Raw genomic sequence first — 18,791 nt, forward strand, 5'->3', positions numbered from 1 at the left:
TGTATGTACTGTGTATCAAGCCAGGTCGGTCAAAATATACTGTCAAATTAAATTATGTGTATATGAATTCTTTAAAAAACGTACAAATGAATATATTCTAAATAATCACGTTGTTTCTGCCATAAGCCTCGATCGTAAGTAATCAATAAGACAAGGATTCGACATCCCGCCGCAAGAGCGTTAGGATTTGACTGATGGCAGTTACACTCAGGGTTAAGTGAGTGATGTTGGTTGTCTTGGTATTATTTTATATTGATACCTTACGTATTGTGTGATGAAGAATAAGTGTGATCTGTCTTTATGTAATTTGATTTGGGTCTTCGTTGTTCCATATAGCTATAAGGTTTTAAAATGAGAGTCTGGGTTATAGTTTTAAAGATATTTTAATGTCCTTAAAATGTAATTGTTATCTGATGTATTGGTAAAACCGAGCATTGCCTTGACCTATGCTTGTATTTCGTTGCGGTTAATATGAGATTTAATGATGAAAAAAGCGTTATTTCATCATTCATTATTTCGTAATGGAAAGTATTTAAAATAGCACTTTTCATTGTCGATACTGTTAGTGTTAAGAGTTTGCTGAATAATGGGATACTCTGTATTTTCTCATTTGCTTTTAATATATATATAATAAATCGCAAGAAATAAAAAGAGGGATGTATTGAATATATTGGTTTAGTCGTGATAAGAATGTACTGCAATTCTATACAACTGCCTAATTGATTTAATTGATTGAAAACAATTAACAAAGTGAAGGTCTCCCCGTGACCACGCTCGATGAAAGTATTCGAAACGTCGGGTTAATAATATAATGAATAAATCGCGTTTAAAATCCGTTAAAAAGTTTTTAATTTCTAAATGTATAATACTCGCGTAAAATCAAACACAAGAAAATACTAAAGTGAGGGTAGTAGTTACACTGAACATTGAAAAATCAACGTTCGAATACCAAGGCGCAATCCGACATCTGTATCTTATCTTAGTTATTTATCCAACAGATTATTAAAACACAATTGATATCCGACAAAATATAAATAACTCAATAAGTAATACTTTTTGTAACCTATATTAAATATAGGACGATAAATTTCATTGATTTGATTGACTTCATTTTCATTTCATTTCAATCATCTAGAAAGAAATCGGGCAGAACTTTGACGTCGTTTATTTGTTTGTATATTAATAAAATGTTTAGGAGACGAAATTTCATAGACATGTATAAAATAAGCAGACTTAATAAGCACCAGTCAGCCGACAAAAAAATCTGATACAATTCAATGAAAACACAATATAATATTTCATACTAAAATGATAACTAGAAATATGTTTGTATTTTTCATCCAAGTTTTACTTTCTTGTCAATATGTTTGTGACAATTCATAAGTTTTATCCCCACGATGATCACTAAACATGGCAAACAGTTTTTCACGACAAAAAATAATATATTTGCAAAATGCTCACCTCAGTCTACTTTTCTTAATATAAGCTTTATTTTAATAGGGGCTATCAAGAGAGAATAATATGTGAAATACGCTGGAATATTCCTTATCTTATTCAAAATACACAATTAATTTATTTCGCGAATGCGAAACAATAATAAAGCTGCCTACGTTTTGCGTAACCACGAATTTCTGCCGTTGCCTTTGCTTGATTAATTCAAGAAACCATAAATTCATATTTTTATTTCAATGCTTAAACTGCGAACACACCGATTTTTTATGCGCAATAGAATACTAACTAGACGCCATAAAGTGGAATTACAAGAGAAAGTAATGTCGAACTCCAGTGGTATATAAAATTTTGATATTCGGTCAAGTTGGCTTTATTTAAAGGCGCAATTCCAACCTGTTTATGTTTTTTATACAGCGTGAAAGTCGTGAATTCCCGGTTACAATTTATGACCTTTAGTTTTAGGTATTTTTGGCTGCGTTCATAAAATATGTTTGTAATTTGTACGCACGTGGTTTATTTATGGTTGTGATGGGGAAACGGTGGCTTTATTGAGATAGCTTTTGTGTTTTGTTGATTATAACAAAAGTATTTTCATTTTTACAGTACGTGAGATACTCGTTGATCAAAATTGGTTTTGAATATATGTTTGGACTTTGTTTAATTGGATTAAGACAGTTATCAACTGTTGCCAAGTAATGTTTCATAGAAAAAATAATATAACTGATTTAAAATATTCACCAATAGAATGTTACAGTGATAGAAAGTATCTATGGCAGCTACTAGATTTTTCTAAACTCTAAAATAGAAAAACGAATGTAAAACATTCTATATAAATTTTAATAGACATGAATAGAATCACTACGGTCTGTTCGAGAAGGGAACTACGGATTTCTAGCGTTCGTTTTAATAAATGTACGAACACAAATGCTAAAATAGTTCGAATCTAGGCTATGCGAACAAAAAGATCATCTATATTCATAAAAACTCATCTCTGCCGAAGTGTTTTTCAATTACTGTCCTTCGCAGAATATAAATCAGTTTGATATTACGGTCGTCAGAGCGCTGTCACTCAAAATGGATATTATGTATATTTTTGCATGAAGAACTTTTTCAAATTATTCAAGATTGCATTTGTTTCCTGAACGAAGTACAATTACGAGGAAAATACTTATTGTTACGTTCATTTCTGGCTTCAAATTGATTTTTGCAGGAACAAAAACAGTTTAAACGCCTAATGTCATAATTATTTAGTTGCTGGAAATAAAGTACTCACAAATATATTATATTCTCTTGACATTTCCTACTTGGGAGTAAATATAGTTTTAAACCTTTACACAGTTTATTATATAGCTCGTAGGATATGCCTTCGACATAAAAGACTAACAATGCCATGTCTATTTAACGTTTATTAGCACTAAAGGTACCCTGTGAGCAATATAATCGTAAAATTTAGGCCTAAACCTAGATTAACTATGTCTCGGGGGTGATTTAATAAGCAACGCCGGTCGTTACAAGGAAAAATGCTGTGAAGTCTTCTACTTTATATAATTAAACGTTTTAAAGGTTCCACTTACTTTATGTTAAACATCTTTTTAATGAAAATTGTTCATCAAACTTCGCTTATGAATTTAGTTTGAGCGAGTGACTTTATTAAGTTTTAATAGTTGTTACTGAAAGAGATTTTGATACAAATGCAGGTATTTTAGTAGATAGGCAATTTTATTGGTGATTAAATTGTGATTTCTCTGTATGAATTTAGGATAAGGATTTAGAAATTAAAGACGTTTTGAATAATTTTTATCGAGATATATATCTATCTTACTACTTTTTAATTGGTACGTATTCATATATATGAAAATATGAAATAAAATAAAAGATTACGCTAAAAGCCTTAGTCAGCATTCTCAAATTATATGGCTATAACAAGGAGAATTGTGATAAAAGTTACATGCAGTAAATATTTTATTTTACGTTGCAAAAATACAGGCTATAAACGCATCTGTAATAAATCACAGAGACTAGAGTCAACTGAACTATGTTTTATTGCATGTATGGGATATGGGGAATCAAATATTATCGTTTGTTCTTTTACTTATTTATGGTGGACTTCAATGCTTGAGGATGTGTTGTGGCAATATTTATCACCATTATATGTTTTATGACTTGCTGTCGTCGACTCGATCTAGATTTATGTGGGAGTCGAGTGGTTTGGCACGAATTGGGCCAGCTCGCACCGGGGAAGTACCACAACCCCATAGAAAACCGTCGTGAAATAGTCATATACTACTGTGTTTCATAGAGTGAATGAATGAAATAAAAAAATCTCACTATAAACCTATGTATTGTGTTATTATTTCAATCGCGACCTACGCCAAGCTGTGCCGAGAGCCGAAATCAATTCGAAATAGCTATACGTAACTAGTACAAAACTTAGTTGCGAAGGGTGCATTGTTACGAGACCTTTGTACCCATGATATATTGCCAGTAAATCCCGATACACAATAAGTATTGGCAGTTTGCCGTAAATTTCACGGTTTCTGTAATCACGAAACTTAATTACCATACTACCTTCTAAGAATATACGATGAGAAATTTTGTTCACGGGTGGCCGAGAGGCTAGGCGTTGCTACGGTTAGGCCAGAAACGCAGGTTCGAATCCTGCCTCGTGATCGAATTTTTTCTATTCTTTCAAAATTTCTCATTTATAAAGCATTTCAATGCTATGAAACTAAAAATTAAATATACGATGATCTAAAAATTATTGGGTGAACTACTCTGATTAATTTACAATAAATATCACATTAATATTAAAAATGTGAGAGCTTGTTTGTTTGGGTGTTTGTCCCTCCATCACACTGAAACTACTGAACATCATCAAAATCCGATGAAATTTGGTAGACAGACAGGGTATGAGCTGACCTGGGTGATAGGATTCTTTTTATCCCGATTAAATGCTCCTTTGGGATAAAACAGGAATGTTAATGTTCAGGCGGAGCCAAGACGAGCCTCTAGTGTTACATAAATTGTAGTTATATGCTTAAATAACAGAATCACAATCTGAAATATAAAAAAACATATACAGTTTAAATGAAACTAAAAATATAAGCTTTTATGATAGAATCTACTTAATTGTCTCACTTCCTCATATAAAAGGATATATCTAATAATGCTTGTTACTTCTTGCCCGGGTTGCCTGGAAGAGATCACTTCTGAGTGATAAGGCCACCCAACAAATTGTACTCTTTTTTTATCTTGTTATTAATATATTATTCACTGGGAAAACCTTGTACTATCTTTATTGTTTGATGCGAGCCAATTCTCGTGCTTTCTACTAATATAAAGATTTTTTTTTATGTCATAGCGGGCAACTGAGCTGGTGGTTCGCCTGATGGTAAACGATCACCACCGCCCATGAACATTCGCAGACGCTTAATCCTCTTCTGAGAATGCGCTGCCCGCTTTTAAGGGATAAGGGATGTGGAAAGGATTGATGAATGGAAAGAGGGAATGGACTGGAAAGGGCTAGGAGAAGGAAATAGGCCTCCGACTCCCCCACTCACCGTACGAAACACAATAGCGAGCTATTATTTCACGCCGGTTTTCTGTGGGGGTGTGGTACTTCCCCGGTGCGAGCTGGCCCAATTTGTGTCGAAGCGTGCTCGACTTCCACAATAAAAAGATATCAATTTAGGTTAAAAGTATACCCTACTATGTTCATATTATTAGAAAAACACACATGAAACGTAGTCTTTCGATTTCCTCTTCACCAAACGATAAAAAACATCGCCCCTTTCCACACATCCCCTGTTCGAACAATATTAAACGAAGTGTTATTATTAAACTGGTGCCTGTTAAGCGGACCGTTAATCAGCCGTTACCCAAGATGTTAACGGTTGGTTAGTAATAGACCCTTGTAAGGTTGATAAGGAAAATTACGAATTCTGGATAAGAAACGTGATACCACTCGGAAGGTATGTACATTGCATTTGCTGAATTGTATTGGGTAGCTCGCACCGATAAATAAATGACATCCTCACAGAGGATCAGCGTGAAATAGTAGCGTGTGAATGATATTTTGTTTCATACGATGAGTTGGGAAGCTAGAGTCCTTTATTTTTCCTCGCCCTTCCCATTTCCTTCATTTATTCCCATCGAAAATCCTGATGTTATCCTTCATTGTTTGAAGGTGGGCAACGCATTTGCAGAGATCCTACCTCTGCAAATATCATTGTAGATTTCTATCTCGTGACCAACCAGTTCACTTGTCCACTATGACACGATAGAAAAATAAATGAATTTAAATTTCCATTCATCATTTGTTTATGGTACTCTTTAGACCGTACGGATTGAATTTAAGCAAACTATTACTGATCTTTAATATTACCGGATTTCCACAGGATGTGTGGTGTAACATAAATTAAACAAATTCGCATTGATATATGAGAACAGTGATATGTGTATCATTGCGATACGTGGAGGGAACACTTAAATATAGATACGTAGCTACAGCGTACCTATACGAAAGCCTATGATTTCTCTATAGAAATCTTCGTGTCTTTTTAGGTATTATCCTGTACATTTAACTGGCATTATTTTTATGATTATGATTATGTTTAAATGGGAAGCGGAATTAAAGAGGAAAAGTGAAATAAGCCGAATTTTGTTTAAAAATTTAAAGAACTCAGCGAATAAATAATTTTATAAATTTCTAGTAGAAATGACACATCAACACACTTATTGCACTCGTATGTTATTATGATATATTAGTTATAATAAACATCGTACGCATTTAAAACAGGAACGTTATTTAACATTGTCAATGAACAAAATCCGTTGCTAAGCAACAGCCGACAGCAATAATAATAAATACCTTCCCCACATTACAAACAAAAGTTGATGGAAGCGTGTTGTACAATTTGAATCGTCTCGGCAAATTGAGTTAGGCACATACACAGTAATCTCTTAACCCGTTCGAGTTCTTAGAATAAACATGGCTTATACATTGTTTGTATGATTATGTTTTGGAATTTAAATTTAACTCTGCTGTCTTAATCGGAGCGAGGAAAAACAAAAACGAATCGTTGCTTAATTAAAAGTTTAACTTGACGTTTGCGGAAGTATATTGTTTGCATTATTCTAACAACCGAGATCGTTAAATTAATTCGTAACTTACAATCGACTATTGTCGTATAAAAATTAGTATACAAAAAGACAATAACATCAAAAATGTATAGCTACGTAAACGAATGGGACACAAAATTGTTTCTACAAGCCGATTCAGTATGGATTTTCTTGCTACGGATGAAATTCCGAAGGGAATACAAAAAAGCGTTTCAATTTGTGATGTATGTATTTCTTTATTTCTAGTTCTCGGAGGATTGCAGCTCATTCCAACAAACTAATCGAAAACCTACTTTTTGCGAATCGAATAGCAATGCAGGGACGCCCTGCGACGGCTAACTCGGGAATGAATTAGAGCAAGAGCTCTTTAGCATTTTGTGTTTCCGCCATGTTTGGGTCTATTCGAATTGGGAATCAAACAGAATTCATTCATTAATTATTCCTTTTAAATCGCGACGTCAATTGTTTCTTTGAATGCTTGAGTGCGTTCAGGAAGGGGCAAAATTTGCATTTTCATATTTAGAATTCCATATAACGGTGTAATATTTCCAGAATAGTACTACATTATATGTGGTTATATTAAGTAAAGTAAATTAAATTTATTTACAACCAAGAAGCACGCCGTTCTTAACATTAATGGGTCATACACAGAAAATGTGAATAACTGAATAAAATCAAGCAACAGAAAACAAAATAGATATTGTTCTGATGGTTAAACCCAGGTACAAGCATCTTTCGTATATAAAACGTAAGAAAAGAGCACGGATGCATTTTAATAGTCTCATCGAATCTGCTACAGCTTTCGCATTGTTCAATCTTATGTTTATTCAGTAATAGAAGTAGTAACCAGCGTGGGGTACTGTTGTTTATTATCTCCTTAATATCGTTTCCCAGTGCTTGTGTTGAATATGTATTTATATTTATGTGCCGCCATTGCAGTACAATCACGCTCAAAAAGTGTTCGAAGCAAACTCCGCCTACGCGTGTATTAATGCATAGAGTTACCTTATGAGATATATAAAAGATTGTGAACATTACTACCACGATATAAGGTGTCAATTTCAATTAATGTTTTATACAACGACGATCGGACAACCTTTCAACAGGCTATCATGTGGCAATGTATCTGAGCCAGCTAATCGGCCATTATCTAATTTCTAGAGTATTGCTTCCATGTATCTGTATAGTATGTTTTCGCATTAATAATATAAATCTTTATTTTTTAACGAATAATTAGACCGAATTTAAATCGAATTTAAATGCGACCTCACTTAAGGCACTAGCTTTTCGATTGACCGAGTCGAAAGTTCCGAGGCAACAAACACAAAGAATACAGTTGAATTGAAGACCACCTCCTTTTTTGAAGTCGATTGAAAACGTCGCGTACACGTTTAAATACTTTCAATAGAAGATCAACATTAGGTATGTGGTAGTCGAGTACGCATCGGCACGAATTGGGCCACCTCGCACCGGGGAAGTACCAAACCCCCACAGAAGACCGGCGTGAAATAGCATTGTGCTGTGTTTTGTTCAGTGAGTGGGAGAGCCGGAGGCCCATATCCTATTCGTTACCCTTCCCAGTCCTTTCCTTTATTCCTCTCGACAATCCTTTCTTAATCCCTTCCCAATTTAAAGTCGGCAATCCATTTGTAGAGGCGTAAGGTCTGCAAGTGGCGTAAGTGGTAGCGCTTACCATCAGGCGTCCCACCATCTCTCTTGCCGACTGTGACATAAAAAAGGTAGGAGTTCTAAGCATATGAGTAACACCGTTTACACTTTGTATTATCTACACCACAGGTAATATAATATTATGCAAGTCTGTACTAATAATAAAATCTGTATAGTTTGTTTTTCGAAACAATAAAAGGAAATACATACAAATATATTTTATCTATAAAGTTTACTTATGATAGAAAAACAGCTAGTATTTATTTTTAGCAGCCATTAAAGCGTAAATTAAACTGGAGAAGTGAGGAATTTTATTTTGTTAACATTCATACATCGGCGAGTGAACATTTTTTACGAAAACATGTTAAGAAGTTTCTTGCTGTGTTATACAAAGTTAGTGAATGAATTTTGCTTCAATTTGGTATGCAAATTATGGTATACGGTCATTTGGGGTTAGCTTGTATTTTTTTTATGTCACAGTCGGCAACGGACAGAATGGAATGGGAGTAGGACGCCTGATGGGAAGCGCTACCACCGCCCATGAACATTTAGAGAGGCATAAGGTCCATTGCAGACCTTACGCTTCTAAAAATGGATTGCCGACTTTAAATTAGGAAGGGATTCAGAAAGGAATAATGGGAAGTAAGTGTAATAACTGGGAAGGGTAAGGAAAAGGATATGGGCCTCCGGCTTTCCCACTCACCGAACAAAACACAGTAGAATGCTATTTCACGGCGGTCTTCTGTGGGGGTGTGGTACTTCTCCGGTGCGAGCTGGCCCAATTCGTGCCAAGCGTTGTAGTTAGTAGTAGTAGTTTCAGCGTGATTGACGGACAAACATCCAAAGAAACAAAATTTTAACTTATTAGTGTGATTATAAAGAGGAAATATTTTTCCTTGTTGTATGTATGTATGTTTTAATTTTTTCACAGAAAAACTACTGGACACATTTCAAATACGCTTTTATTATTAGAAAGCTGCATCTTCAACGACTGATATAGGTTATCTACCATGGGCGAAGCCGGGGCGAACAACTAGAATATACATGGTGGTATCATAACGAGGATTAATGCTATATTATTATGTTAAAAATTTAAGACCACATCTCTCCACAAGGGTCTAAAAGTTTCTAGTAACTGCTGCAACTTTTCCACCGAATTTAGCTAAGAATCTCCTGAATAAGCAAGATTTGGGGTTAACAACTTGAAACTGTGACAAGGGCTACGATGCCATAGACACACAAACAGCTGCGTCAGTGCATATCTTCATAACTCTACTTAAATTACATTATTAAGAAAACTGATACTCTGAAATTTTATTTATATTTAACCATAAATAAAATGAAGAACTAACAAAAGAAACAAGAAGAAAGAAAGCCAGGTTGATCAGCTTAAATTCTAGTGTCTTTATTTTTTGATAATGTGATTTTAAAGTTAACAAATTAATAATTTCATAGTCCATATATAAAGTCGTCCCACAATCAATCGTGCGGAGGTCGAAGGGGGAGATGCGGTAGGAACGAGCCCGAGCTACATAGTCCATGTCGCTAGCAAGTCGGGACCCTATTTAAGGGCTGTCGAACACATGTTTCAATGTTGTTATCATCATTAACATATAATTTACTATTATTAAACATTTCCTATCTCGTCGGCAAACTTAAAAAGTGGTAGAAGTACAACTGCTGTTTCTTTTACACTTTGACACTAAAAAAGTTATTAATTTACCATCAACTAGACGACAATAAACGTGTATGTACATTTGTACGATAGTCTATGCTGGAGAAATAAAAGCGCAGCGAGTCGTGCCCACTCGGAAGTTAATGGGTCAGAATATCTTGACGTAATACGTTCGAATGTTCTGGAATATTACGTTCACTGTGTTTCTTTGCGAAATAGAATCTGCAATGTATGGTGTAGTTTTACCCGACTGCGACAGAAGGACGGCAATGGTATTCGAGTGTATGTATCTACGTGACTATGTAAGTCTTATAACACGCCTTATCGTTATGGGCTGTTTTTGGCCTATGAAGTGTCGTTTTAATCAACTGAATAATATTTCTTACAAACTTCCTATCACAAAGTTTATACGTTGGTTTTTCGATTCCATCATAATAGTGGATTTTTTACCTTAAATTTTAAACTAATTTCCCGCAATCATGGTTATATTCAGATTAAATTAAGATATATTAAAATCTTCATATTTCTCAAATAAGCGGCCATCATAATAAATGTTTTCATACATATATGTACTACGATTATATATTTGTTTGCATTATGTTCTTAGATATTGGATATGTTATACATTTGAGATTAATTATATGTAGGTATTATACGTGTTAATTGCTTGTACATAATATCAACTTGGCTAACACATTAGTAAGATAACCGATAGTAGATCTACTAACCATTTATAATCGAGTTTAGTACACGGACTAAAATCAATATGAATAAATATTTTAAACTATTAAAAATATAATCAGAGCAAAACATGCAGTGGTTGCTCAGTGGTGAGGACCTCGGAGTTAAAATCGTGCAGAAAATAAATTGATTTTTTAAGATAACATCATGATAAATATAATTGGCTAGGTGCGATGCGGACTCGCAACACGAAGAGTTCCGTACGAATAAGGAAGGTAAAGCGTAATTGCAAAAAATTGGTTTCCCATCCAATTTATGATCTTACCAACAGTTGTTTTTTTTGATATAGCTGAAACATAAATACGTCAACCCCTGAAAATTTCAGTTGTCTATCACGTTTCATAAGATACCAGAGTCGTCGGCTTTTGGTTGGTCGTAGAGTTTTATTGATAATTGGGTGCGTAATTGCAAAAAAATTGCAAAAATTGTAAGTCTATGTTAAATGTGTTTACATCAAAATATGTGTATTAATCACTAAATGCGCAGAATCCATTTTGAAGTGGGGAGTTTCGCAGGAAAGTTTCGCTGTAAAGTTTTAAAGAAAAATTGTAAGTGTACTTGTTGGAAGCGGAACGTCTGTACATTTACTTTAACTAATTCGTTAGCTTGGACGGATTGTCTTTATTTTCTCCCTTTCTTGCTTTAAATCAAACTGGGTTAATTAAAAATAAATTACAGTACTCTCAAAGCAGTTAGTGATATTGCTCTTTTAGCAAAATTAAGTTTACATTTGGAATAATATCATGAATGTCGCTGAATAGATGCTGAATAGACTTGTGATGTTAATTAGTTATAATTAATGAACATAAATTAAGGCAAAGGATAATCTAATATCTTTGAAGTAATATGGTATTATCTTTGAGCATGATAAGATTGTTAGAAACAGAGTCATGATGTTCAGAGAAGTTGAATTTGTCGTAGTTAATAAACTAGCCCGCAAATGAAGTTTTCGTTAAAATTCCAATTTTCCTACCTACTTACCTATGTAGCCTCTACATCCACACATCAATTAGTTACAGAGTCAAATTGTTTTGTTCTGTGGTTGTGATGAGTTGTTGTATTGTGAACAATTTTCTTCTTATCCTTATCAATGAAAAATAAATGAAGGGAAATCCTACTATCCTACTTCCTACTAATATTATAAATGCCAAATATTTGTAAGGATGTGTGTGTGTTTGTTGCTCTTTCACGCAAAAACTGCTGAACCAATTGCGATTAAATTTGGTACGTAGACAGCTGAACAACTGGAATAACATATAGGCAAATTTTTATCCCGATATTCCTACGGAATACGGACTTACGCGGTTGAAACCGCGGGGCGCAGCTAGTAATAAAATAAAAACATGACAATATCGGGAACTAAAAATCAAAATACTCAACGACATACGACATCTGCCAAACCGCACTAGACTAGCATCGTATGACTTTTAGATTCAGTTTGTATGTTGCCAAAAACATGTCTTTCGGTTTCGGTCTATCGGTTCGTAGAAAGCTGATCATATACAAGTCCGTAACATAGGATAATTAACGTACAGTATGGCCACGTCTGTACCCGCTATTTACTTCACTGTTACCGATTACAAAAGAGTATGAAATGACTGAATATTTAAAAATATTCCCGAACCCACAGGCAACTACGATTAATGTAATACAGTGCCAATCTAGTGTTCCTTACACAAGCATGATACGCATTCACCGAATGAGCTTATGTGTGTGCGTTAAACGATATTAGAACATGTTGTTTCATACATTTACCGCGATAATCCAGGTGTGTCTGTATGAGTGAAACGAAGTCAGGTATAAAGGAGTTCATCCGCACAAGGAAAGGGCATACCAAAGATCCTTCATCTGTCCAAAGAATTACGATAACAATACAGAATCAACATAACTGAAAAGAAAAACATACACTTCAACTTTTAAGGACGAATGCGAACTGCTGGCACGATAAAAACTCTCCGTTTATGGCTAACCAACAATGGACGGAACTTTCGAAATTTCGTTAAAAATTTTCGCCATTACAAGGGTCTAAGAGGCACCGTGAAAGGGAATATGATTTATGCATGGTATGTGTTCAGCACATTAGCACGTTTCGAGCAGTCGCTTTTTAAAACTTTATGCGCCGGGTATCCTAGCTATTCCGAGTTTCGTGATTAATTATAAATTTAATACCAAGCTTGAGAAAATTTAAATTAATACTATAAGAGAATAGCGTATATACTTCTGTTTTGAAGAAACTAATATAGCATTGTAAAAAAAATAATTCTAAAATATCTATAAATAATTAAATGACTGGAGGTTAATGTTGCGTTTATACAGGCCGTATTGAACTCCAATATTCGGTTGTTTAAAGTTTCTCAGGCTAACTTACACATGCAAAGTTGAATTTACATTGGTAAATTTAGAAATTAAAGACTTTTTAACGGATTTTGAACTCGATTTATTCATTATATTATTAACCCGACGTTTCGAACACTTTACGGCGAGCGTGGTCACGGGTAGACTGGTCACAGTCTTTAACTTCTAAATGTATAATACTCGCGTAAAATCAAACACAAGAAAACACTGGATAATGTTACACGTGGCAGATGTTTTAGTGTTCATATTCTGATAAATAATTAACTTACCATTTTCTCTTATAATAATAAGCCATACCGAGTGTTATTCGCTTGCTTATATCATTAAACTTTATCAAAATTCTGGGCAAACGCCTACGTTCCGTGAATGTAATACCAAACTCAACCTCACTTCAGCTGTATCAATAAATCACTCATCGATGATATAAAATATTGTTGCTATCTAAATCTCTATGAATATTTTGGCATATAGGTATAGTACGTATAATAATATGAATTCAGGTATTGTACGGTTTCGCGTAATAAAAGGAAGCCTTTCACTGGAAGAATAAAGTATTTTTTGTGTTGACACGAACTATAATCTACATCTATTACAAACTAGTTTACCCGCGTTGTGCGAAAAGATAGACACTCCCCGGTATAATATAATACATATAGGATAGTTTATGGTATGTGCTTTAACTTGTCTCAAACTATATTTCCGTCAAATGTCATCCAAACAGATTCAGCTGCTCAGGCGTGAAGAAGATACAGACAGATGTTCTGTCGAATGTATAATTATATAATAGGGATTTCATGCATACCGAAGTAACAAACAGACGCGCAATAAACCTCGTTTTGGTGCATAATCCAAGCAGTATAGTTTTTTTATGTTACAGTCTGATAGTAAGCGCTACCACCGCCCATGAACATTTGGAGAGGTATAAGGTCTATTGCAGACCTTACGCCTCTACAAATGGATTGCCGACTTTTTGGGAAGGGATAAAGAAAGGATTGGCGATAGGAATAAAGGAAAGGACTGGACAAGGTAAGGCCGAGGATATGGGCCTCCGGCTCCCCCACTCACCGCACGAAACACAGCCGAATACTATTTCACGCCGGTCTTCTGTGGGGGTGTGGTAGTTCCCCGGTGCGAGCTAGCCCAATTCGTGCCGAAGCGTGCTCGACTACCACATATAGAGTGAGAGATACAATAGTAAAAGCCTAAGCCTAGCCTTTGAAAAATCAAATCGTTTGAGTGTGGATCCGCAGGTTTATCTATCATACTATCCTTTGATCCCATCAGGACGTAAATAGACTTGTGTACTCGTAACAATCAAATGTGAACTGTTATAATATAGTATGTAAAATATAGTGTGTTTATTCGATTTCCCTAAGGCTTAGTCTTCAGACTTGGTTGCTCGCTTGAAATGTTCAATTCTACGCTATGATTTAGTCAATTTATTAATGGCCGAATATCCTTTTCAAGTGTACGTAATCGATTAAGAATAAAGATCATATTCAAACATAAATGTTCTAGTTAAATATTTTATTCAATTAGACTTCTTTAAAAGCACTTGATTTCTCATAGCATAGATCAATATTTTCAATTTTATATCGTTTTATGAATAAGTGTTCCTTGTTATAAATACTCGCATATACTCTTGGTATATAAAATAAGTTTAAGTATTACATTCGAATATTGATTTTCCTTTAAAAAGGACCTCATAAATCTATACTAATATTTTAAAGCTGAAGAGTTCGTTTATTTGTTTATTTCTTTGAACGCACTAATCTCAGGAACTACTGGTCCGATTTGAGAAATTGTTACAGTATTAGACAGTCCATTTATTGAGGAATGCTATAGGCTATATATTATGTACCACGGGAGGAGCCGGGGCGGACCGCTAGTCTATTATAAAACTATAGACTTATAGTTGTATATAACAAAAGCCTCTGTCCAATTCAAACAAAATAGGTTTCAAATTAATAATCAACAGACACAGTTGTCATGTCTAATTAAAATATAATCTACAATTCAAATATCTATAGGATTCCAGTAAATATAATTTACAATTGTCTGAGACAGTTCGCTCAATTTGTTACGTTTCCCCTTCTCTATCAATCACTAATTATCCCTAAAATTGTATTTATGAGTCAATATAATACTATATTATACATATTTTAATATATGACATAATCAACAAATTTGAATTGAAAAAGTGCTTTAATCATACCTATTACTGTCGTTTATTGTATAATTTTAATGTCTAATCGTTACATCTCGTTTTCGTTTATGTCAAAGTATAGAGTGCATTGTAATAATGATTATTAGTAACTTTAATCACGTCTTATAAGCGTTTCCATCGAAAGTCCTATCATAACCGGCACCGCTCTTTCGAGATTAAATCCGGTAAACCTAGCATAGACATTATACAACACTTAATTTGAGGCTTAGTTCTTGTGATATCTAAGTACGTCAATTTATTTTTGACGTTACAAGCTTATTTGTTAATATTTTCTAGGATAATTGATATTTTATCTTTTTATTGGATACTAGCGTTCCGCCCCGGCTGCCCGTGGTACATAATAGCCTAAAGCCTTCCTCAATAAATGGGCTATTTAAAACTGATAGAATTTTTCAAAACGGACCAGTAGTTCCGGAGATTGCGCGTTAAAACAAACAAACAAACAAACAAACAAACAAACAAACAAAACAAACAACAACAACAAACAAAAAATTATATTGGATATTGTTATTACCTAATCAATATCTTTAATACACCATAATTTTTTTGAAATATTTGCGATAAGAAACAGCGACCAATTAATTACGCTTGTTAATGTATTAAAGTAAAAAAGGATAATCTTTGGTAAATAAACATCACAACAAATATTTGCCTTTTACGCGCCAAAAGGGTTGCCTTAAGCTACAGACAGTAAAAAGCCCGTGAGTCGCATTTCCTTTTACTTTTTGTTTATTTTATATTTTCAGCCGAGTTATGCGCAAGTCTTGTTTATTTATTAAAAACTCTTTAGTGCTGAGTTTTGTATAAAAAAAGAATTGTATTAACAATGAAGAGTTATACTTGAATTTAATTTAATTTATATATATAATAAATTTAATTTATATATATAATAAATTAAATATGCAGATTTGTTAATCTAAAATAATTAACCTTATTTTGTGGTTTGGAATATTAAATTTCACTTAAAATTGAAAAGCTATATTGTGGCTTGATTTTGATTGTAGTTTTACAAATTGACATTTATTTTATCAAGCTCGCAGTTAAACGTTCTAAACGTCGGGTCTGATAAAATAGCGTATAAATCGTACTTAGAAACTTTAGATAAAATAACGAATCGAGCTTTACAACTGCTGTCGGATCTTTTGATTTCTTATTCTGTAATTTAAGAAGTCATTTAGGGAATAAAGATAAGGATATACGTATACCTACTTCCCGATATCGATGTCTTCTGAAAATCAGCGTTGCAACTGCATTGCAGCATTTGCTGAATAACTGTCCCGACTAGACCCATGCATTACTTATTTTAATTTTTCGAATTGTCTAATTTTATAGCACATAATTTGTTAGTCCTATATTACAGTGTTTCCCTCTTTTTTATCTATTGCGCACTTCTATCTTACGAAGAATATACAGATAAATAAATAAAAATGTGACATATAATAATTAGTCAGATTATGATCTAATTAAAATCATGCTTCATCGAACTACTACTACTACTTTATGACTATTTACTGACTTGACATATTAAAAAAAAAACCATGAAGATGTTTAATTTTTCTCTTGTCTAATTGGTATATTCTTATGTATGTTACCTTGCAACAATTTCGGTTAAAATGGATGTTTGGCAATATCATTTACAAGGCGGTCGTTCTGCTACACGATTTTGTTTTACTTTGTGCTAATTATATCCACGATGGTTGACATACTGCGCTTGTATGCGATACAAATACAACAAGAACGTTCCCACGTTTATAAGGAAAGACAATATTTATTACTATCTTGTATCACGACATATAACAAAGCAATTTTCTGCCATATGTGTCTTTGTGATTTAATAACGTAATTAGATGTCTATTAGTGAGCTAGGTTTAGATGTATGATTTTCTAGGCAATCAAAAATCTAGAATATTAGGTATTTGAAACAACAATTAATTTTCTACCTCTTCGTCCACGGCTTGGTCCGTGAATTAACAATTTCTAGATTAAATAACTGCATCGTAAAATCGCCCCGTTGCGGCGTGAAAGAATTATAAACTATTATATACATAATTTTAACACAAAATCTTCTGATAAAATACATTAAGAAAAAAATTATAGGCTGTTTACTACCGGTGCGAGGAATAAAATTATAAAGACTCTAGGGTAACGTTTCTCTCCCACTGTCAACTGAAACTCGTTTATTTATTTTCGGGAAAACGATAAATATCATGATACCTAATTAATATTGTTATTTGTTACAATAAGATTAACGTAAAAGTTCCTTTTTTTACATTACCACCAGATATTTGGTCTGATGTTATTTCGTGGTAACCTAAGCATTTCATTTCGTATACTGCAATCAAGAGAATGGCTCTCAAGGAGAACACAATAATATATATTGTAAAATTCACATTACCGTAGAAGATATCATTATCATCTTAATTTTATAAAATAATATATAAAATAAAAGTCTTTTTATACTTTTTAAAAGCATGATTTTCCTCTTTCCAACAGTGGGAAGTTAACCCAATAAACCTTTACGATTCAAATAGAAAAAAGAGGTCGGAAAAGAACGTATTAAAAAAGAAGTAAGTCTTCTTGTAACTTAAAAAGGTCTAAGAGTAACAAGTGCCAATTCACTGTGCATTATCTAGACTAGCTTTTGTCCGAGGCTTTGTCTACGCAGCGTACTTCATTCCGTGAAAAGATTTTTTCTTGCTGTTGAGGTTCATTTAATACCATAAAAAATTAAGTGTCAATTCACTTCAAATAACATACTATATGAAATGCTAAGATAGGGACTGTATTCGGATTATAAAAGACTAGCTTTCAGTCGTGTATCTGACTGTTTTTTGATATGCATTACGATCCAACAATCATCTTCCAAATTTTGAAATCAAGTCTCCGCAGTTTAGCGTAGAAAAATAATTACACATACTAAGACTACTACGTAAGAATACTACATTACTACGTAAGATAACTAAGCTTGACTGACGTTAGGGCATTTAGTATGTTAGGGCCTGAATGGAACACCCTCAGCTCCATACGGCAGTGTTGTATCACGCTTGGGGTAGGTTGCACGTGCGCGCCATACGAAGTTGACTTTCGTAATTTGTGTTGTGTAGTGTTAGTGTATAATAACTGGTAAGTAGAAAGATAGAAAATATTATTAAATTCGAATGATAAAAAAAAGATGTGAAAGTTTTTTTGTTGTGTTTTTTATTAGAATTTTGGTAATTATTTTCTGAGTTGTTAATAAAAAAATGATTGTTGGCTGTGACGCTGTTAATTGTTAAATAAATTTTATCGGAAATATCTATAAGGATGTAGTAAATATTTTTAAATTATTTAAAAAAAGAAACGTTATTCTTTTATTTTTTTTTTATTTTGTACCTATTTTTGCAATTTTTTTTTATAAGCTTCCCTCAAATTCCTTTTGATCTACAAGGTGGTGGATTTGAACACGGTCTAATTCTGACCATTTGGAGCTGGTTTAGTTTTGTGCTAAATATAATTCAATATATCTTTTTTACTTTTCATGTAACATAATCAACTAAAGTTAAACAAAAGATT

The 18,791-nt window shown here is 33.5% G+C and overlaps 1 protein-coding gene across 1 annotated transcript in view; it reads left to right on the top strand.

Moving 5' to 3' along the window:
* Positions 1-18,268: 18,268 nt before the first annotated feature.
* LOC119835139 overlaps positions 18,269-18,791 on the top strand; it is a 39,140-nt gene continuing 38,617 nt past the window's right edge. Inside the window, exon 1 of the mRNA XM_038359798.1 lies at positions 18,269-18,362. The gene's annotated coding sequence lies outside the window, so the exon portion shown is untranslated. The remainder of the gene's footprint in view (positions 18,363-18,791) is intronic.

Source organism: Zerene cesonia, chromosome 20 (assembly GCF_012273895.1).
Source record: "Zerene cesonia ecotype Mississippi chromosome 20, Zerene_cesonia_1.1, whole genome shotgun sequence".
Taxonomy (NCBI): domain Eukaryota; kingdom Metazoa; phylum Arthropoda; class Insecta; order Lepidoptera; family Pieridae; genus Zerene; species Zerene cesonia.